Source organism: Lithobates pipiens, unplaced genomic scaffold (assembly GCF_037356315.1).
Source record: "Lithobates pipiens isolate NorthernLeopardFrog02 unplaced genomic scaffold, aLitPip1_a1.2 Scaffold_7, whole genome shotgun sequence".
NCBI lineage: Eukaryota > Metazoa > Chordata > Amphibia > Anura > Ranidae > Lithobates > Lithobates pipiens.
This window is the reverse complement of record NW_027507892.1, coordinates 7,728,410-7,751,471: the sequence shown is the minus strand read 5'-3', so window position 1 is coordinate 7,751,471 and position 23,062 is coordinate 7,728,410.

Genomic DNA, 23,062 nt, shown 5'->3' with positions numbered 1-23,062 from the left:
AGTATTAATCAGAGAAGCAGCCAAGAGGCCCATGGTAATTTTGGAGGAGCTGCAGAGATCCACAGCTCAGGTGGGAGAATCTGTCCACAGGACAACTATTAGCCCTTGTACACACGGTCGGACATTCCAACAACAAAATCCGTCTGATTTATTCCGACGGATTTTGTTTGAAACTGGTGTTGCATACACACGGTTGGACAAAGTTGTCGGAAAATCCGATCATTCAGAACGTGATGACGTTATTTAGTTACGACAGGACTACGTTCAGGCTAATAGCCAATAGCTTTGGAGTAGGAATTTGATCTGAGCATGCGTGGCACTTTGTCCAATCGGAAATTCTCTACACACAATCGGACAAAGTCCGATCAGATCATGTTGTCGGAAATTTTTTTATAGCCCAGCTCTAAAACTTTGTCGGTCGGATACTCAGATGGAAACAGTGTGATGGAGCCCACACACGGTCGGATTATCCAACAACGCGGTCCGATCGGACATTTTCCGTCGGAATATCCGACCGTGTGTACAAGGGCTTAGTTGTACATTCAACATATCTGGCCTTTAGGCAAGAAGAAAGCCATTGTTGAAAGAAAGCCATGAGAAATCCTGTTTTCAGTTTGCGAGAAGCCAAGTGGGGGACACAGCAAACATGTGGAAGAAGGTGCTCTGGTCAGATGAAACCAAAATCACACTTTCTGGCCTAAAAACAAAACGCTACATGTGGCGGAAAACTAACACTGCACATCACCCTGAACACACCATCCCCACTGTGAAACATGATGGTGGCAGCATCATGTTGTGGGGATGCTGTTATTCAGCAGGGATGGGGAAACTGGTCAGAGTTGATGGGAAGATGGATGGAGCAAAATACAGGACAATCTTAGAAGAAAACCTGTTATGCCGCGTACACACGATCGGATTATCCAGCGGATTTGGTCCCAAACGTCCAGCGGAATTAGAAAGAAGTCTTTACTCGCCGGACTCAGCAGTCCAGTAGACAATCCGCCTGTCTGTGTGCTAGTTGGACTTTTGAAATGAACAGACTTGCCCACACACGGAGAAAAGTCCATTCATTTTGAGCGTGACTCCAGGTAGACGGAACTAGTGAAGTAAGTGAATGTCGCCGCCTCCATCGGCGAGATTGACACCTCGCTAGCCCCGTCACCTGGTATGGATTTTAAGAGGAACCCCTACACTGAAAAAATGGTGCGGGTGTCCCCCCAAAGTCCATACCAGACCCTTATCCAAGCACGCAGCCTGGCCGGTCAGGAAAGGGGCCCCCCCTCCTGAGCAGTACCAGGCCCTCAACATGTGGGGGTTATTTGGGGAAAGGGGGGGCTCCTCCACCGCTGCAAAGTCCGGCGAGTTGTCCACTGGAGTAAGTCCGCTGGATATTCTGATCGTGTGTACACAGCATTAGAATCTGCAAAAGACTTGAGACTGAGGTGGGGGTTCACCTTCCAGTAGGGCAACGACCTGAAACATACAGCCAGAGCTACAATGGGATGGTTTAGCTCAAAGCATATTCATGTGTTAGAATGGCCCAGTCAAAGTCCAGACCTAAATCTGTGGCAAGACTTGAAAATTGCTGTTCACAGACGCTCTCCATCCAATCTGACAGAGCTTGAGATATTTTGCATCGAAGTATGGGCAAAAATGTCCCTCTCTAGATGTGCAGAGCTGGTAGAGACATCCCCAAAAAAGACTTCACAATTTTATTAGGAAAACTGTATACAGTAAGGCATGTTACCAAAGACACTAAAAGCGGAGTTCCAGCCTGGAGAAAATTTTTTTTTAAATACTGTAGCTGTTGACTTTTAATGTAAGGACACTTACATTAATGTAAGGACAATAGACCCCTCCCCAGCAACAATAGACCCCAACCCTGCAACAATAGACCCCACCCCAGCAACAATAGACCCCAACCCTGCAACAATAGACCCCACCCCAGCAACAATAGACCCCAACCCTGCAACAATAGACCCCACCCCAGCAATAATAGACCCCACCACAGCAACAATAGACCCCAACCCTGCAACAATAAACACCGCCCCAGCAACAATAGACCCCCAACCCTGAAACAATAGACCCAAGCAACAATAGACCCCCACCCTGGCAATAATAGACCCCACCCCAGCAAAAATAGGCCCCATCCCAGAAACAATAGTTTCCCCACACAACAATAGACCCCTCCACACAGCAACAATGGACCAGTCACAACAAAATACCACCCCCAGCAACAAAATATCCACCCCCAGCAACATTAGATCCCCCCAGCAGCAACAACAGATCTCCCAGCATCAATTGACCCTGAAGCAGTCTACAACAATTGATCTCAACCTCAACAGTAGGTCCCTACCAGAAGCATAAGACTCTCCCCCCCCCCCCCAGCAACAACAGAACCCCCCCCCACCAACAACAATAGACTCTCACTCAAAAACAGATCCCCATCAGTGGTAATGGATCCCCCAGCACACCCCTTGCTATTACATACATTCAGTGATGGAGGTGTGTACACGCTGCTCTGACAGTAAATAAGCTCCCTCTTTTGTATTTTCATCTGTTTTCTAAAACAATCTGCATAAAACTCATACATATACATATAAAACGTTTATGTACATTAATGTATTGTTTATTATTTCCCTTTTTCAGACAAATGTCATTGCCTTGAATAGATTCAATTAAGGTAATTGACCAAGTAGCATTTATTGCATCTACCAGTAATACCAGGGCTCACCCTTGCCATACTGAAATGCATAAAATTAACTGATATTTATTATGAATATTAACCTCTGAAATTACATCGGTGTCATGTGAACATAATAACATTCATTCATATCACTTGCTATCTAAGCAAGTTTTTGAGCCCTGCATATCTAATTATGTCCTCTGTGTACACAGCTCTCATCTCTTCTGCAAACATGTATCTAGAGGTGAGTGAATCCCACAAGTCAGGTTCATTCTTTTATTATTTAATCACACAAATATTATCTCTGTAAAGTATTTTAACAAAATGTGGCGGGCAGCACGTGATTATCCTTGTATTGCTTATCAATTGGTTGCTGCAAAAAAGTTGCAGTTGTTGAACTGCTGTCTATGTGTGTGTGCAGAACCTGCACTCTATGCCCTTGTACACCCGGTCAGATATTCCGACAGAAAATGTCCGATCGGACCGTGTTGTCGGATAATCCGACCATGTGTTGGCTCCATCGGACTGTTTCCGTCGGAATATCCGATCGACAAAGTTTTAGAGCTGGGCTATAACATTTTCCGACAACATGATCCGATCGTTTGTAGAGAATTCCAATCGGACAAAGTGCCATGCATGCTCAGATCGAATTCCTACACCAAAGCTATTGGCTACTAACCTGAACATAGTCCTGTCGTAACTAAATAACGTCATCACGTTCTGAACGATCGGATTTTCCAACAACTTTGTCCGACCGTGTGTATGCAACACAAGTTTCGGACAAAATCCGACGGATTTTGTTGTCGGAATGTCCGACCGTGTGTCCAAGGGCTATAGCAGTCTTTCTCGATCTTTTTAGTATATGGAGGAACCCTTGAAATAGCTTTTTGTCACCTTGTACCTGATAGGGTTGCAAAATATGTACCAACCTGTCCCGCGCAGTGTTATCATGGTTGTTCAGAGTCAGGCACACAACTGCACATTTGGTGGCCATGCCCAATAGCACAAGCCTTTTAGAAAGAGATTTTTAAAATGGCCTCCAAGATGTTTGCTTTGCAGCCTGATCCTGCTACCGCATTACTTAATCTGAAACCAAGATCTTTAACTTTGATTCGATTGAAATTATTTGTACAACTTCTAACGGATGCTAAGCAAACTTTGGCAAAGGCATGGTGGTCCCCGACATTGGTGGTGGCTGAGATGAGGAATAGGATGACTAACACCATGATTCATGCCAAAATGGTGGCTATTGATAACGCTCTGCTTTACTAAGAAACTCAACGAAAACTGTTGACAATAATGGACTTTTTAGGCATAAATATAGATATAACAAAAAGAGGGAAGATAAATTTAAAACAATTTTTATTTCTAAAAAGACAGCAAACAAAATCTCAATGCCTCAGAGCGTAATCCTTCACTGTCTAGCGTATTGTAAGTACATCACATTCTACATATATTCCCATAGGCATCCAACATAGGGGCATCAAGGAACAAATAACCATCAGTACAGAAAATCGTTTATATAGACAGTATATCACATAGGAATCAGCTCAGAGATACTCAAATGCTCTACATGTTTCGCGTTCACCATAACGCTTCATCAGGAGCTCTGCTTCCCAAATTTGAAAAACCATGGCACCCATGGATAACACTAGTGCCATGGTAGCTGAGCTGAGATGATTTAAGCTGATCTATAAAGAACGCACAGACTTTCATGAAGGTTCTCAATCCAACCCTGTGGACCTTCTATGTTTCACTCCTTCTCTCCATTCTCTTCTACCTTATCCACTTTACGATTTTGAAGCTCTTTTACTAGTAGAGTATATGCTCCTTCAAACATCCCTGACACAGCCTATGCTGTGGACACAAGTACAATTTAAGAATTTACTTACTCTTTAACAGTTCCTACATAGCTCTTCAATACCTAATCCAGGTTATACCCAATTATCATCTATTATTAACTAATAACTTTAGCATCTTATCTTTACCACAATAGGTCTATTCATGTATTTGTTATGTATTCCTTTATATACTCAATAAAATCTTTTGACAAGGAAATAACTTTTTGTCTTTAGGGAACCCCTGGTAATAAGCAGGGCCAGACAAGGGGTGGGCAGGAGGGACGGCTGCCCTGGGCACTGTGGTATCATGTGAGGTGGGGGCACCACAAAGTGATTGGGGGGAGAAGATGTGTATAGGAAGAGGGAATTGGGGGGAGGCAGCAGGGGGTAAGTATTGGTCTAGGAGGGGAAATTGGGGGGGGTGCTAAGATTGGTGATCTAGGAAGATTTTGGGATGGGATATGGGGGGAAATAGGCTAGGAGGGGAGATGTGGGGGAGATTTGTGTTCGGAGGGAGGGATTTTGAAGTGGGGGAGGGAGGTGTGTAGTAGGAGGGGAAAAATTATGAGTGGGGGATTTGTGCTAGGAGTGGTAATTTTTATTTTTATTTTTTTGGGGGGGGCTGGGGTAATTTTGGGGATGGGGGGAAATATGTGGGAGGGGGGGGGGGGTTAGCAGGGTGTGGACTTGGAGGAGGAGGAACTTATGCTTAGGGAGTATGCATGGAGAGTAGTGCTCAGTGTTTTTGTGGGGGGGGGAATGTCACATAATGCTCATTGATCTGGGGAAGGGGGACGCATTTTGGTATGTTTGCCTTGGGCTCTAGATGACCTTGTCCTGGCATTGCTAATATATATATTTACAGCTCAGTACAGGATTGTTATGGTCATTGGGAAGAACCCCCTTCTTTCGAAATATTTTTATTGAATAAAGACAAACTCACAAAACAGCTAACAGACGCCGGGGCCAGTGGCGGAAAGTAATTTGAAAATTATAACAAATATATCACAGATAAGTAGACCTCTTATATAGTTTAGACCAGTGTTTCTCAACTCCATTCCTCAAGGCGCACCAACAGGTCATGTTTTCAGGCTTTCCATTATTTTCCACAGGTGATTTAATCTATTTCACTGCCTTAGTAATTACCAAAGCGGTTTCATCTGAGGGAAATCCTGAAAACATGACCTGTTGGTGCGCCTTGAGGAATGGAGTTGAGAAACACTGATTTAGACAGTAACTAAAAATAAAAAGGAAAGGTAACCAGGGGAGGACATAGCAAACCATGGTACTCCCTATAATCAAAGCCTAGAAAGTACGGGAAGAACCCCCTTCAAACTAAACAGATCATTGGTGTCAGTGGTAACGCATCTGAGAAGCAATAATTATCCAAGGAATCCCTAACAACCACTGGTGGAACCCTGGCTGAGAAACCATGCTCTACAGTCTTCTCTTCTCTCCTTCCATAGCTATCACTTTAACCAATAATCTCGTGTAGTGTCCTTCGTCTCTGGAACTTCTTCAAAATTCTAGGAACTTGCCAACTATCCAACTTTTTACATACACTTCAAAATCCTTCAAGCAGTTTTAAATCTAAACCCCCCCAAAAAATATATACTGTGACCTACCAAGAGGCATCACCCTACTGACAAAGTGCTGTATAGTCAAAGCTATGGTTATCCCAGTAGTAACCTATGGCTGTGAAAGTTGGACCATAAGGAAGGCTGAAGAGCGAAGGATTGATGCTTTTGAACTATGGTGTTGGAGTAGACTCTTACAAGTCCCTTGGACGGCAAGAAGATCAAATCAGTCAATCTTGAAGGAAAACAACCCTGAATATATGTTGTAATATTTCTCTCATTCAGCCCCATGGGCTGAACAAGAAAAATCTATGCATTCCTCCATCTAGCAAGGATGAAGGAGTCAGCATTGCCAGCTACTTTTCTTCTATGTGATGCTTAGTCGATCCGCAATGAAGAAGAAAAGTGAACTGTGAAAACACAGCACACGAAAAAGTGCACAAGGGAAAATAATAAGACCAATCTCCGAAGAGAAAGGGCTTCAATCCTTGAACCCCCCCCCCCCCCCCCCAGGGCACAAGGCTCCTGCCAGGGTCAAGGCAATCTATGGTCTACCTAGGCTGAATCCAGGTGGACCCCGCTCCTCAGGGACCTGCCGAAGTTGGTCCTCCAAATACTTGGTGGGGGCTCTCCGGGAGAGAAGATAACCCCGGTTGATTCGAGAAGAAAGACCCGGGAGCCTCAGATCATCTCCCTGACATCAGGTTAGGCCCCAACAACCCTGCACCCTCAGTGTTTTTGCAAATGCACCGGTACCCCCGTAGGGGCTGCTAAGTGATGTGGCCCACCTGTCACCCTGCCCAGCCCATCATTCACTTCCATACACACCCAAGGCATTGAACAAGTCCATCAGCTTTGTTTTTGTTTTTTTATTGAGGGATTAGAACTTGGATGGGAATAAGAATTTGTGGGATGCCCAGAACGGGTCGCAGCTAGCACATGATTGGGCCTAAATCTGGTTACAGCCAGGCCTTAGCAAAGAGTATCTTATTACAGGCAAGGACCGCAGGCCCCTGTAGTGTAGCAAAAGAAAGTTCTGGTGCTAGCTGCCCTTTTTGGTGGACTACTGATCCTAGTCAGCCCAGCTCTCTCAGCTATAGTGGCCCGACTTCACTGTTAGCAACATCACAGTCTCTCCCGCTGGCTCTACATCCATCTCAGACTGCACACTCCCAGTCCACTCTGGCATGCCTCTCCCAGCTCTCCCGAATGTGCCTGTCAGTAACCGACACCTGATGGATCCCAACTGGAGACTTGCCCTGCAGTATTCCCCACTGTCCTCTCCTGCTCCTGGTCAGGACACCCCTGGGGTTTTGTGGGGTTCCTGTTAAGCTCCAAGCCCCTTACCCAAGATCACCTCCCCAGAGTAGGGGGCTTCCTCAAGGGCCCCGACAGCCTAATACTCCATCTCTAGTTCTTCCACCCAAACAATCCCCTACTAACTGGGCTGGCTCTAGGTATTTAAGGAGGCCTGCCCCCTGCCAATCCAGGCTGGGGATTGGTCAGGGTTCTTTAGAACACCCCAGACAGCTCCACCTCTCTTCCCCTCCTTCCTTCTAGAATCCTCTAGAAGCAGAAGGGAGGTAACCAAAATTTGATGCAAATCAAAACATTTTTAGCTAGGCCTGCCTAAATTTGCCTGCACTACAGAAAAATTTCACTCTAGCATCTACACTAGATAGAGGGTGCTACAAAAAAAAATGCACATGCAATGCAAGTGCCCATGATAATAAGGCCTGTCCATTACACAAGGCGAACCTACCGGCTATTGGATTGTATGCAGCTGACATTTTTCTGCCTGGCTTCTTCGATTTTCAGGTTTGAGGATGTCAACAGGGCCACCCATTGAGCGTAAATTGTTAGCACTATATAAATACCTATGATAATAGTAATAGTAATAAAACTGGTATTTTATTTAAATAAATGTATCATTTCGACTACCTGTAACATCCCTGAATGATTCACAGAATGGAGTTCTTTTATAAAGACGAATGTTGAATTGGGAATTGAAAATAAATCACAGCAATAGCCTACATATTATATTACTATGCCTTCCCCGCCGCCTCTGCTCCTTACATTTTGGTATCTATTACACAATTGCATATTGATGGCTGTAAGCCACGCCCATTCCGGCAGAAAAACCAAGAGCAAGGCTCAATAGTTCATGTCAGCTTTCCATTAATGCACATATAAAAACTTTCAATAAAGGGTCCTCATTCTCCGTAAATGAGTTTATGCCTGCCATCCCTGCAATGTCAGCACAAACTAAATGGACTACATAAATAAGGCTATTGCTAGTATATAGTTACTGTGTAATCTTTTTTTTATTTTCTTCTACCCAGATCCAGTTATACTTGCACAGAGCAAAGTAGCATTCCGTGACATACACGCAGTGTAATTGCATTCTCTTAATGGGTATTGTGTGACTAATGCGATCAAATGCCAGTGCCAAACACCTGCATTTAATTGGTTGTAAAAAATGGTTTATTACCCATTGGATACACAAAGCAGAAATATAATTAGCCATTTCTAAAAGGCAAGTCAATGTTTTTCATCACCTGGACCCTTTACGACATCAACGTCAATCATATGCCATTCGGCATTGACTGGTTTGTAGGAAGCATGAATGGGGAGGGGGAGCCGGTATCTGGGATTTCAGGTAATACATGCAATAGGATGGCTTGTGTAATATGAGCAAAGCTTTTACAATACCAGAAAATGCTACAATCAGGTGTTTTCATTTTAATAGGCATTTCATAAAGGTTCTATGGCCTACAATCAGGTTGTTTGCTGAAGTCTTTAAGCTGAAGTTTTTTTTTTTTTTTTTTTTCCCTATTGAGAATTTTTGACACACACACACACACACACATATATATATATATATATATATATATATATATATATATATATATATATATATATATATATATATATATACAGTATATGTGTTTAGCTTATATGCATCTAAAAAAATGTAATGGCAAGTCAAATATTAATTTTCTACTTAACCAAGGAATCATAATTCCGTGGACTACTGTGGAAAATGTTAGGCATGTATAAGTAATAAATGCATAATTTTATTATTATGCTCAGTAACAGCCTAATTATACACTTTAATAAATGATGTCCATTTATAAATCCAATGACATCATCACATCTGTTGTTACAGATGTTTATTTTACTGTTATAAAAAAAAACTCCACTTACTAATTCACAAAAGGCATAAGGAGTGATCTTGGGTGTTGAGGATAAAACCTGCAGACTTTAAGCAACTTTGTAAGTTTTGGTAGTTCTTTGTGTCCCATAGTATCCTGTAAGTTCCCTAGAGCAGACGTCAAGGCATCCAAAAGACATTTCTAGTTCAGTAGAGGGACCTTATCCACTTGCTGACCAGGCCTTTTCTGGAAGTTTTTGTTTACAAGTTTAAATTAGTATTTTATGCTAGAAAATTACTTACAACCCCCCAAACATTATATATCTTTTTAGCAGAGACCTTAGAGAATGAAATGGCGACCGTTGCAATTTTTAATGTCATTTGAGCAGCAGTTTTTCCAGAGCAATTTTTTTGGGAAAAATACATTTTAATGAATTTTAATGCCGAAAAAAAAAACACAATATATAAAACTAGATTTTTTGGGTAAAATATAAAAGATGATGTTACGCCCCCCTAAATAGATACCTAACATGTCACGCTTTAAAATTGTGCATGCTCGTGGAATGGTGACAAACTACGATACTTAAAAATATCCATAGGAGACGTTTTAAATGTTTTTACAGGTTACCTGTTTAGAGTTACAGAGGAGGTCTAGTGCTAGAATTATTGCTCTCACTCTAACGTTTGCGGCGATATCTCACATGTGTGGTGCTAACACCGTTTAAATATGTGGGCAAAAATGACATATGTGTTCCCTTCTGCACATGGAGGGATGGGGGAGTTTTATTTTTTTTTCTTATTTATTTATTTTTTTTATTGTTTTTTTTTCCACTGTCCCTTTATTTCTTTTTTAGTCACTTTTATGTAAACATCCCTTGTAATAGAAATAAGGCCTTTAAAAGTAGGATCTTTTGCTTAACAAAAAAAAATTGTTTATTTCTGCCCTAGACCCGAATTGGCATCATGACACTACTCCAGTCCTCCAAGATCTGTTCACTGGTCACCTCTATGGCCAGCTGCGCTAACCATCAGACAGGGGCGGGCTGACCATTTGGCCACTCGGGCACTGCACGAGGGCCCCAGGCCACTAGGGGGCCCCATCAGGGTTGCCAGCCTCAGTAAAACCAGGGACAGTATGTAAAAATCTGTGTTTTTTTGTACATCTATCTCTGAAATGTCCCTTACCAACATCCTTTTGGTCTAAAAATCCTGAGATTATAGCTGCCCCACCTCTTCAGTACCTTCTTAGCCAATAGAAACATGTCTGTGTATACTGTGTGTATACTGTGTGATTGTATACTGTGTGTGTGTATACTGTGTGGCCCCATAATCTCTGATTGCCTGGGGGCCCCATAATCTCCTATTGCCCGGGGGCCCCATGAGTTGTCAGTCTGCCCCTGCCGTCGGATCATTTTTTTGGGTGCTTCAGTAAAAACGGTAAGGCTGAGAAACAGCAGCAGGATTGGGGGACAACCCCTCCCATTGCTTTTGAAAGCAATCCAGTGGCTAACTAGCCACTTGTACCGCTTTCATAAAAAAGCCAATCGGCGGCTGAAAAAACAAAACATCGGGGTTATGCCTGATATCTTCCCACTATCAAAATCACTTGTAACCCGCAACGTATATTTAAAGGTTTTGCAGTCGGTAAGTGGTTAAAAGACATGCAGTAAAAATGTTCATGGCATTAAATGAATTATCAAAGTGCTACAATCTTGTCTTTAAAAATAAGGTCATATGATCCCATTATGTTTCATACTATTTCGAAAAGATGCAGACTAGGTGCATGGTTGGCTAAAAGAGGTTCGGATTGGTAAAATGTGATCTAGATACCAGGATGGGGGTTTGCCTTGCGAATTATTCAATGCTATCATCTTCTATAGGCAGAGGTAGAAGTGATAATACACTGGTATCAATGAAGTGGTTCTGAATCCAGTGCATACTCTGAGCCTTGGTGGATCCAGAAATTGAAGAATTGCTACCATTTTATTGGGACTGAGATATAGGTTCTCATTTGTCAAAAATGCTGGCTACAGAACAATACTGTAAAAAAAAAAAATTATTAAGGTTTTAATCCCACATTTGGTGGGATTTTCCCAAAATTAAACAATTTTAGACAGATATTTATAGAATAATACATACTTTAATAGGTAAAAGTATACAAAAAAATCCAAAAGAAGTATTATTGAATTTAAAATCTCCCAATTGCACCAAAAATCTATTTTGACTCTTAACATACCTGTTCATGCCAACCAAAAAAATCCGGGGGAAAGCTTGGTGGTCCTCCATACTGACTTCCACCTAAGTCAACAATAAGATGAAGTTGTATAGGTCTCCTTGCATCGAATTCTATCTTCCAAATCTTGATAGGTCTTAGTTATGCATATAAAACAAAGAAGTGCTTATATTAGAGTCTATAAGCTCATTCCTCGTGTAGATTTGCCTCCCCGGTTACTCCTCCATTTATATTCTTTCTCTGTCCTTCTTTTCTTTTCTTCTCTTTCCTTTTTAATCTCTTTAATTGATCCCACAGCAACATTTATACATTTATCTATACTAAAATAGCACTACAATATGTATAAATCCCAGATTTATATTGGCTTTTAAGCCTTAATTACCATTTACACAGTAAATCGACTTACGATTGATAATATGATAAGCATATTATGTATATTCATAGTTAATATTGTATAAATGTCTCTGTAGGCATCTTCTTTTCCTTTATTATTGTTTAATATTTTAATAAAAATGTATTGAACCTTCAATAAAAATTATTTAAAGAAAAGGATTGCTACATTGACTTTCAGTTTAAGACATCCATGGTTGTTTTGTGGCTTGCATTTGATCAAAGCAAACATGTGTATGGGAATGTGAAGAAACCAGCAATATTTCTACTCCATGTCACATTATGATACAATTTTTCTAAAAGTTCCAGCCATGACCTGGCTAATTGAACAAGTTCTAGCCATTAGCTAGATAGTAGCACCAGTTCTAGTCATCTGACTGGTGAACCTGTAAAATGCTTTGGGTCTCCACTCAGGCTTCTGTAGCTGTATCCGATGGGTTTCGCTGTGGGTTCAGGCTGGGTAAAAAGGTTCTGTCTTGACTCCATGCAGTCTCTAGAAAGCTACAGATATGACCTGGCTGGTAGGTCAAGTTCCAGCCATGACCTGAATAGTAGCACAAGTTGTAGCCATGATCTGGCTCGTAGCACAGGTTCCAGCCATGATCTGCCTAATAGCTCAAGCTCTAGCCATGATCTGGCTAGTAGATCAAGTTCTATCCATGACCTGAATAATAGCACAAGTCCTAGCCATGTTCTGGTCGGTAGCACAAGCAGGGCCATCTTTAAGGCAGGGCAAAAGGGGCAGCTGCCCTGGGCCCTGCATTGGTGTGGTTCCCAAAGCAGCTGCCTCATACTTGCCAACTATCCCTTGTCCCTTTAAGTTTTAGTCCTGTGCTGTGTCCTGATATCTCAGTGTGAAGTGCTGCTACTAATGCTGCCCAGCTTTGCCCTATTGTTGTGTACGGTTGACTCATCTGCAGACCCTGTGTTTACGTGCAAATAACCGGCATTCGTATGTAAATAGCAACGGTATTTATATGTAAATAGCAGTGTCCTGCCGCATTGATATGTAAATAAAGGTGGCATTCTTATGCATATCATGCCCCCCTGAGGTCATATCCACCATCACCTATACTGAATGCTGCCCACTGGGGAAGGGCATGCTTGAAAGTCCTGCCTGCAACTGTGGTCATTAAGCCTAACATTAGCCTGTTCTGCAAAGGTAAGCAAATTGGTGGTGGGGGGAGGAAAGTGTGGGGTGTGCAGAGGTAGGCAGAGAAGGAATTACAGTTTGGGGTGCACAGGTGAGCAAGGAGGGGATGTATAGAGGTAAGGAAAGTGGGTGCAAAGATGAGCAGAGGAGGCAGGTAGAGTTAAAGGGGGAGGGTTGAAGTGGAGAGGATGGGGGAGGTTTGAGGGTGCAGAGGCACTGCTGTGTATCAGCTAAAGGGCAGCACATTTCTGTGGTGTCAGGAAAGCGATTTTGAATGTGTTCCCAACACACACATGTGAAGGCAGGCTACATGTCTCAGTTACATTGGTGGTCAGTGTAAATCTTCTCATTACATTGGGGCTTGGTGTAGAATCCTTTCATTCACACTAGTGGCCAGTGTGAACACTACCCTTACATTAGTAGTCAGTTTAAATCCCTCCTTACATTGGTGGTTACTGTGAATGCTTCCATTACATTAGTGGTCAGTGTAAACCCTTATTACATTGGTGGCCAGTGTTGAAACTCCTCTTTATATTGGTAGTCAGTAGAAAAAAAATCAGCATTGCCATTGATCACACCCTCCCCTCCCCCTAGCACTGCCACTGATTCCTGAGTTCTAGGATCAATTGGAGTTTTCTGTATATTGATGGATCCGTTGACCACCCCAGACAATGGTGTTCAGGCAGTGAGGAGATGGTTTTCTGTAACCTCTAGCAACCAATCAGTGAGCAGTATTACTGTACTGTAATCTCTAGCAAACAATCAACAAGCAGAAATAATGTGCTGTAACCTCTAGCAACTAATCAGTGAGCTATAATGTGTGCTGTGACCTCTAGCAACCAGTTAGTAAGCAGTAATTATATATATATATATATATATATATATATATATATATATATATATATACGGTAACCTCTAGCAACCAATTGCAATTGCTGCCTGATCTGATACAGTAAATTGATTTTGTCCAGTCCAGTTGCTGTTTATTGTATGTCTCCGAGCAGGTGGAGAGCAATATTGAAGGGCGGGGTGGGGGGCCAAGAAAATCTTTGCCCAGGGTCCAATCAATATTAAAGGAGGCCCTGAGCACAGGTTCCAGCCATGACCTGCCTAGTAGCACAAGTTCTAGCCATGAACTAGCTAGTAGATCAAGTTCCAGCCATGATCTGAATAGTATCGCAAGTCCTAGACATGATATGGCTAGTAGCACAGGTTCCAGTCATGATCTGACTAGTAGCACAAGTTCTAGCCATAAAGCGGCTAGTAGATCAAGTTCCAGCCATGATGACCTGAATAGTAGCACATGTTCTAGCCATGCAGGCCAGAAAAAAAAGGTCAACTGCATGTCAAATGCAAATGTCAGTGAAGTCTGAATGATTTCAGAATGAACAATCTCAAATTGATCATCACCAGTCTGAAGACCTTCGGCACAAGCCCTTACCTGTAGTGGCTTTCTTCCACTGTTCAGTTCCTCCTCCCCTGATGGTCACCATTATGGACATTCCTTCTGGCTGTACAATAACTTACACTGTAAACAATATATTCCAACCCTGATCCAGTATGCACATATATATTTTTTCACGATTATGAGACTCCTAATGATGTAGCTAAATGTAGTTATTTTATACTTTTACAAGCTTTATGTCCTAATTGTAAAATTTGCATGAACGATGAAAAAACTGTTAAGAAAAAAGATTTGTTTCCGGTAAATTTATAAATGTATGCTGACTTATTTCCAAGGGAATAGATAATAGCATAACAAAGCAGTCTGGGCTTCTCTAGCATGTTCCCAACGAGTTTCAGATATATGAAACGGTGGTGCTTTTAAACCTCTTTGGGTCCCATGTGTAATTAACACAGTCTGGAAGGACTACTGCTTCCAACAGCTATAAAATTGAACAACCTAAATGGTGTTTGTGAAAATATGTGTGAAAATTCACAAGTCTGCATATTTTAGGAATATCAGATGTTTACCAACCTTCCCTTAGATAGAGCTATAAAATATATTTGTTATCTGGATGGTGGATTTTAGGCTGATCAAGTTTGTGAGATATTCACAGTGTAGCCTATTTCCAGATCTACATCATTTAAAGGGCAGCTAAATTTTTTCTTTATGGTTTCAAAAGCATTCGATTTAGGTGCTCCCCCTTAAAGGAATAAAAAAAGATTGTTATCTACAAATGGGAACCTCTGACCTTTTATGTGTGAGATTTTTTTTATTTTTCAAGGAGGTTTTAACTGCAGTAGAAGTCACCCATTCCTTGTATGTCAATAACCCGTCTCTCAAATACAGTGAAAAAATAATAATTTTATGTGACCGTGTTGGTCTTACTCAATACAGTGGGTGGATTTACTAAAGGCATATAGACTGTGCACATAGTAAGTGCAGTTGCACTCATTTTCCCCAAAGCTTAGGGAATGTGGTAAAGCTCTGCTGATTTCCAGAATCCAATCATGTGCAAGCACAAATGCAGTTTTTTTTTTTTATTATTATTATTTCCTTGTACTTGATTGGGTATGCTTTACAAAGTAAGCTTCATCACATTAAAGTGATTGCAAAAGATCACTTTTTACTGTTGACCTCTTCATGCCGATCGCCTCCTGGCCCTTTAAGAGTCCTAAAAGCCGGGCGTGGGCATTTGGGTCATGTGACCGCTGTGATAGGTCATCATGGCGGTCACATGATCGGAAAGCTCCCGAACGCAAGTATACATCGGGAGCGTTCCAGTACCCGCCGGATACCATGCTGGGAGCTTAAAGGGAGCGTGCTCTCAGGGCGGTAAGTTCTTTTTTTTAACAGGGCCACTCACTGTTAAGGCCCACCCACCAAGTAGCTGCATATATATGCGTGCAGCTGGCATCAATAGGTTAAAAAAAAAGAACAAACATGTTATAATTACAGTATATGCTCTGCAGAGAGCAATCCTTCTCTTCTCGGGTCCCCTGTTGGTGCTCCTGGCTCCTCCCTCTGCTGAGTGCCCCTATAGCAAGCAGCTTGCTAAAGGGGCACTTATGCATACTTACTCCCGAGCCCTATAGACTCTATAGACACACAGAGCATTTTTTGGCCCTGTCCCCCACTCTCTCCGCACTGGCTGTGATTGGCAGCCGCAGGAGCCAATGGCTACCACTGCTGTCTCTGAGCCAACGAGAAGTGAGAGAGCTGGAAGAGCTGTTGCTCTCGTGTACATCTCCGGATCGGGATCAGGCTCAAGAAAGTATAAGGTGGGCTGGGGGGAGCTACATACAGAAGGTATTTTACCTTAATTTATAGAATGCATTCCTTTAGAGCCACTTTAACTAAGCTCTGGGGAAAATGAGTGTAACTGCACTTCCAAAGTGCCCAATTTATTTGCCTTTAGTAAAACCACACCAAAGTTTTCATCTTAAAACCAAAATGAAGTTGGAAACAAAAACTTTGCACACCAAATTCAGTGAGCCAGGGCTTTTTGCAAGCTCTGCCCTCACTAAAGATGGATGCAGGAGTCACCCAGGCAACAGTGTCCATTCGAACAGCATTTCACCTAGCGACTCATATGGATGCCTAAGAGGAATGAGTATTCCTCCTGTCCTCCACTCTCTCCCTGCAAGGAGGATGCAACAGCGCCACTTGTGTCGGGAAATCAACTTGAACCTGCCTACAACTTGAAAGAGCCAGTAGTATAACACCAACCCTGTGTATAAGGGTAGCATTCTAACCTCAACTGCAAGGGAAACCTTCCTCCCACTGGCCACCAACAAATAGTTTTTAGCAGGAGTTTGTCTAGAATTATTTTAAGGGCGCCTCTAAGGTAAAAGAGTAAGTAAGGCTGCTCTAGAATATGGAAAAAAAAAAACAATAATGAAGCCCAGTAGGGATACAGTGACCTCTTCCTTATCTCTATGTGGGAAGGAGCCAAAAGGCACAAACCTCTAGAGCAGCCTTTCTCAACCTTTTCAACACAGAGGAACCCTTTACATAGTTCTCAGTTCTCAGGGAACCCCTGTTAAAAATTAGAAATCTAAAGCTCATGATGCATTAGTGTGATGGTCAATGGGAAGAATGGTCCTTACACTTGTGGTCATTGGGAAGAATTACCTCCTTACAGATAGCTAAAAAGATCAATGGTGTCAGTGGGAACCTACAGTGGTGTGAAAAAGTGTTTGCCCCCTTCCTCATTTCCTGTTCCTTTGCATGTTTGTCACACTTAAGTGTTTCGGAACATCAAACCAATTTAAACAATAGTCAAGGACAACACAAGTAAACACAAAATGCAATTTGTAAATGAAGGTGTTTATTATTAAAGGTGAAAAAAAATCCAAACCATCATGGCCCTGTGTGAAAAAGTGATTGCCCCCCTTGTTAAAACATACTATAACTGTGGTTGTCCACACCTGAGTTCAATTTCTCTAGCCACACCCAGGCCTGATTATTGCCACACCTGTTCACAATCAAGGCATCATTTAAATAGGGGCTGCTTGACACAGTAAGGTCCACCAGAAGATCCTTAAAAGCTACACATCATGCCGAGACCCAAAGAAATTCAGGAACAATTGAGAAAGAAAGTAATTGAGATCTATCAGTCTGGAAAGGGTTATAAAGCCATTTCCAAAGCTTTGGGAATCCAGCGAACCACAGTGAGAGCCATTATCCACAAATGGCGAAGACATGGAACAGTGGTGAACCTTCCCAGGAACATCAAACCAATTTAAACAATAGTCAAGGACAACACAAGTAAACACAAAATGCAATTTGTAAATGAAGGTGTTTATTATTAAAGGTGAAAAAAAGCATCATGGCCCTGTGTGAAAAAGTGATTGCCCCCTAAACCTAATAACTGGTTGGGCCACCCTTAGCAGCAACAACTGCAACCAAGCGTTTGCGATAACGTGCAATGAGGCTTTTACAGCGTCCTGGAGGAATTTTGGCCCACTCATCTTTGCAGAATTGTCCTAATTCAGTTACATTAGAGGGTTTTCGAGCATGAACAGCCTTTTTAAGGTCATACCACAACATCTCAATAGGATTCAGGTCAGGACTTTGGCTAGGCCACTCCAAAGTCTTCATTTTGTTTTTCTTCAGCCATTCGGTGGTGGACTTGCTGGTGTGTTTAGGATCATTGTCCTGCTGCAGAACCCAAGTTCGTTTCAGCTTGAGTACACGAACAGATGGTCGGACATTCTCCTTCAGGATCTCTTGGTAGACAGCAGAATTCATAGTTCCTTTTATCACGGCAAGTCTTCCAGGTACTGAAGCAGCAAAACAGCCCCAGACCATCACACTACCACCACCATATTTTACTGTTGGTATAATGTTCTTTTTCTGAAATGCAGTGTTCCTTCTACGCCAGATATACTTGGACACACACCTTCCAAAGAGTTCCACTTTTGTCTCATCGGTCCACAGAATGTTGTCCCAAAAGTCTTGGGGATCATCAAGATGTGTTGTGGAGAAATTGAGACGAGCTTTGATGTTCTTTTTGCTCAGCAGTGGTTTTCTCCTTGGAACTCTGCCATGCAGGCCATTTTTGCCCAGTCTTTTCCTGATGGTGGAGGCATGAACGCTGACCTTAACTGAGGCAAGTGAGGCCTGCAGTTCCTTGGACGTTGTTGTGGGGTCTTTTGTGACCTCTTGGATGAGTCGTTGCTGCGCTCTTGGGGTAATTTTGGGCGGCCGGCCACTCCTGGGAAGGTTCACCACTGTTCCATGTCTTCGCCATTTGTGGATAATGGCTCTCACTGTGGTTCGCTGGATTCCCAAAGCTTTGGAAATGGCTTTATAACCCTTTCCAGACTGATAGATCTCAATTACTTTCTTTCTCAATTGTTCCTGAATTTCTTTGGGTCTCGGCATGATGTGTAGCTTTTAAGGATCTTCTGGTGGACCTTACTGTGTCAAGCAGCTCCTATTTAAGTGATGCCTTGATTGTGAACAGGTGTGGCAATAATCAGGCCTGGGTGTGGCTAGAGAAATTGAACTCAGGTGTGGACAACCACAGTTATAGTATGTTTTAACAAGGGGGGCAATCACTTTTTCACACAGGGCCATGATGGTTTGGATTTTTTTTCACCTTTAATAATAAACACCTTCATTTACAAATTGCATTTTGTGTTTACTTGTGTTATCCTTGACTATTGTTTAAATTGGTTTGATGTTCCGAAACACTTAAGTGTGACAAACATGCAAAGGAACAGGAAATGAGGAAGGGGGCAAACACTTTTTCACACCACTGTATCTGAGAGGCAGAAATTGCCCAGTGCTGAAGGAACCCCTAGCAACCTCTGGAGGAACCCTGGTTGAGAATCACTGCTCTATAGGGTAATCCCACATTGAGTCTTTCAGAGATGTGAGAAGCATACAAATGATTCAACCCACCATCACCAACCTAAAAAAAAAAAAAAAAAAGTTTTGAATAGAGTTCTACTTTAATATAAATTATTATATTAATATTGATGTCAGGTTCTCTATAAGAAACAATAATCAAACGTCTTCTTTCACGTGAAATCTTGAACTCTCTATTTTACAAGCAAGGAGAAATATCCATGAAGCTGAACATTGCTGCACTCGCCGTGGCTCATATTCAGATACTTCATCCATAATTACTCGGTCAGATCACAAGCCAAAAGAACATTCACTGCTTTCAAAGTCATTTGGCATAAAAAAAAAAAAAAAAAATACAAGAAAAATCAAAGTTATCATTAATCTCGCAAGTAGTCTTTGTCTCAGCTGCCAATAGAATAATCCATCCCAGGGTGAACATCACGCCAGTTCACATCTGCTGAAAAACTCACTGTTATCTGTCTTTCATTAAAGTGAATCATCGGAGAACAACCCCATGAGTGGCAAGACCGTGCCATAAATAATCATTGACATATTGTCAAAATGTCCAGCCCACAACACTCATAGTAGCCACAAACAATGTTTACTGACAGATGTTAGAAACCTCTGGGTCCTCGAAATTAGATGGGACACCCGTCAGTGAGAACACATTGGAACTGTATGTTTCTTGAGTCTGCTTCATTTTAATTGTATGGATATGCATGTTGTCGTGTTTTCACACGGCTATAATGGTTTTTTAGTTACGGGTATATAGAACCATGTTGTTTTTGAAAAGATTTTTTATTTTTTTGTACTATACAGGCTTTAACATTCCAGCACATCCATTCCAAGCCTCTGACATGACTCTCGTTAATAGGACAAAGGCCAGTTTTATACGGGATGAGTAGCACTGGTAGATCTTCCCGCAGGAGCATTTTGTTTTAGTGCTGATAGATCTGAAACTCAATATGATAAGTTTGAACCTTTAGAAGATAAAACAGAACTAAACTCTCTCAGTCAACATTAAACTTTTTTTAATCCTTATGCTGCTAGCATTATTAAATAGATAGGAAGGCGTATTATATTTACTTGTTTAAAGTGGTTGTAAAGGCTAAAGGTTCTATGCATGAAGGTAAAAACCCTCTGTGTGCTCCTCCCCCTACAGCCCCCCCATACTCACCCGAGCCCCCTCTCGATCCAGCGTTGTGCACCTACATACTGTACGTGTAATCAGGGGCCTACCTACAGAATTTGGCACCGGGGGTGGATCCCATCTGGCACCCCCGCTACATCTGGCACCTCCCACTTTAAAATGTAAAAAACACCCCACTGTGCCCCCTGCATACCTCTGCATCCCCCCAATATCTCTTTGTCACTACTGTGTACCCCCTCTCCACAACTGCACCTCTGGTCCCCTTTACATTACACAGCACCCTGCATCTCTGGACCCCTTTACATTACACAGCACCCTGCTCTCTGGACCCCTTTACATTACACAGCACCCTGCATATCTGGACCCCTTTACATTACACAGCACCCTGTACCTCTGGACCCCTTTACATTACACAGCACCCTGCACCTCTGGACCCCTTTACATTACACAGCACCCTGCACCTCTGGATCCCTTTACATTACACAGCACCCTGCTCTCTGGACCCCTTTACATTACACAGCACCCTGCTCTCTGGACCCCTTTACATTACACAGCACCCTGCATATCTGGACCCCTTTACATTACACAGCACCCTGTACCTCTGGACCCCTTTACATTACACAGCACCCTGCACCTCTGGACCCCTTTACATTACACAGCACCCTGCACCTCTGGATCCCTTTACATTACACAGCACCCTGCACCTCTGGACCCCTTTACATTACACAGCACCCTGCACCTCTGGGCCCCTTTACATTACACAGCACCCTGCACCTCTGGACTCCTTTGCATTACACAGCATCCTGTACCTCTTGACCCTTTTACATTACAAATCACCCTGCACCTCTGGACCCCTTTACATTACACAGCACCCTGCACCTCTGGAACCCTTTACATTACACAGCACCCTGCACCTCTGGAACCCTTTACATTACACAGCACCCTGAACCTCTGGACCTCTTTACATTACACAGCACCCTGCACCTCTGGACTCCTTTGCATTGCTTTGCAGCACCCTGCACCTCTGGAACCCTTTACATTACTCAACACCTCTGGAACCCTTTACATCACACAGCACCCTGCACCTCTGGAACCCATTTACATTACACATCACCGAGCACCTCTGGCCCCTTTACATTACACAGCATCCTGTACCTCTTGACCCTTTTACATTACAAAGCACCCTGCACCTCTGGACCCCTTTACATTACACAGCACCCTGCACCTCTGGACCCCTTTACATTACACAGCATCCTGTACCTCTTGACCCTTTTACATTACAAAGCACCCTGCATCTCTGGACCCCTTTACATTACACAGCACCTTGCACCTCTGGACTCCTTTGCATTACACAGCCCCCCTCCCCCCATCAGCTCCTGAGCCCTGCACATTACACAGCCCCCCACAGCTCTGGCCCCCATTGCAGGTTACACAGCCTCCCGCAACTCTGGACCCACTGCATGTTACACAGACTTCCCTCCAGCTCAGGACCCCCTGCATGTAACACAGACCCTCCCCCCCCAGCTATGGACCCCTGGCATGTAACACAATTACACAGACCCCCCCCCTCAGCTCTGGACTCCCTGCATGTTACACAAAACCCCCCAGCTCTGCCCCTTCCTACCTTAATCATGCAGAGGGCAGAGACACAGCAACTCTGAACAGAGGGGGGGAACTGCTGGAGTTAATTTTTCATATAAACAAGCTAATGATTGGTTGCTAGGACCACCTGGCAATCAATCACCTGCTGGTTTACTTAAAAAGTTAACTCCAGCAGTTTCTCTATTCAGCGCTGCTCACTGTCTATCTCTCCCCTGTGGTACAGGAGGAGAGAGAATGTTTTCTTTCTCCTGCACCACTCGACTGCCTCTGGGTGTCACCCAGGTAGTGGTACGTTCCACACCCTGGGCACCCCAGCACCCTGTCACAGCTCGCCTCTCCAGGCTCTCCCGGCCACCGTGTGCTGTGAGCCCTTCTTCTGTCAGTGATTCACTCGTGAGGGGGGGCCTGACACCCCACCCAATGTGTGGCACCCAGGGCGGACCCGCCCCCCAGTTGGTAGAGTTTAATCCGATACTGTAGGGGCATGTTTTTCTAAAGGGATTTCTCAACAAAATAAAGCATAGAGACATTAATGGATGGGGAGTTTGCTTTGAATACTAAAATTCAATTAAATAGCATTTTCAGTTTGTGGTTCTCAGATACAGTTTAGTTCCACCCTAAGGTTTAGGTTAGGGTCAGGTTTAGGGTTGGGATTTTAGCAATATTGTAATATTAAAGCTTAACTCCAGGAATGATCTGCATTGCATACTTTTAATTGGTCCATCTGGCACTGGGGCCACTAGGTAAACTACAAATCACAGTAGTAGTTGGCACTTCTACAGTGATCACTGTATATCGCTTGGTCCTGCTCACATTTAATGAGAGCACCTGCCCACAGCATGCTGACCCACTGGGGTTACTCCCCTGGAGAATTTTTTCAATGAACTTGGAAGAGGTGGAAAGGTGGGACAGAGTCTTCACATCTTCCAATCAGAGAATGGCTTGTATTCATTAAAAATAATACGAGTTTTATGT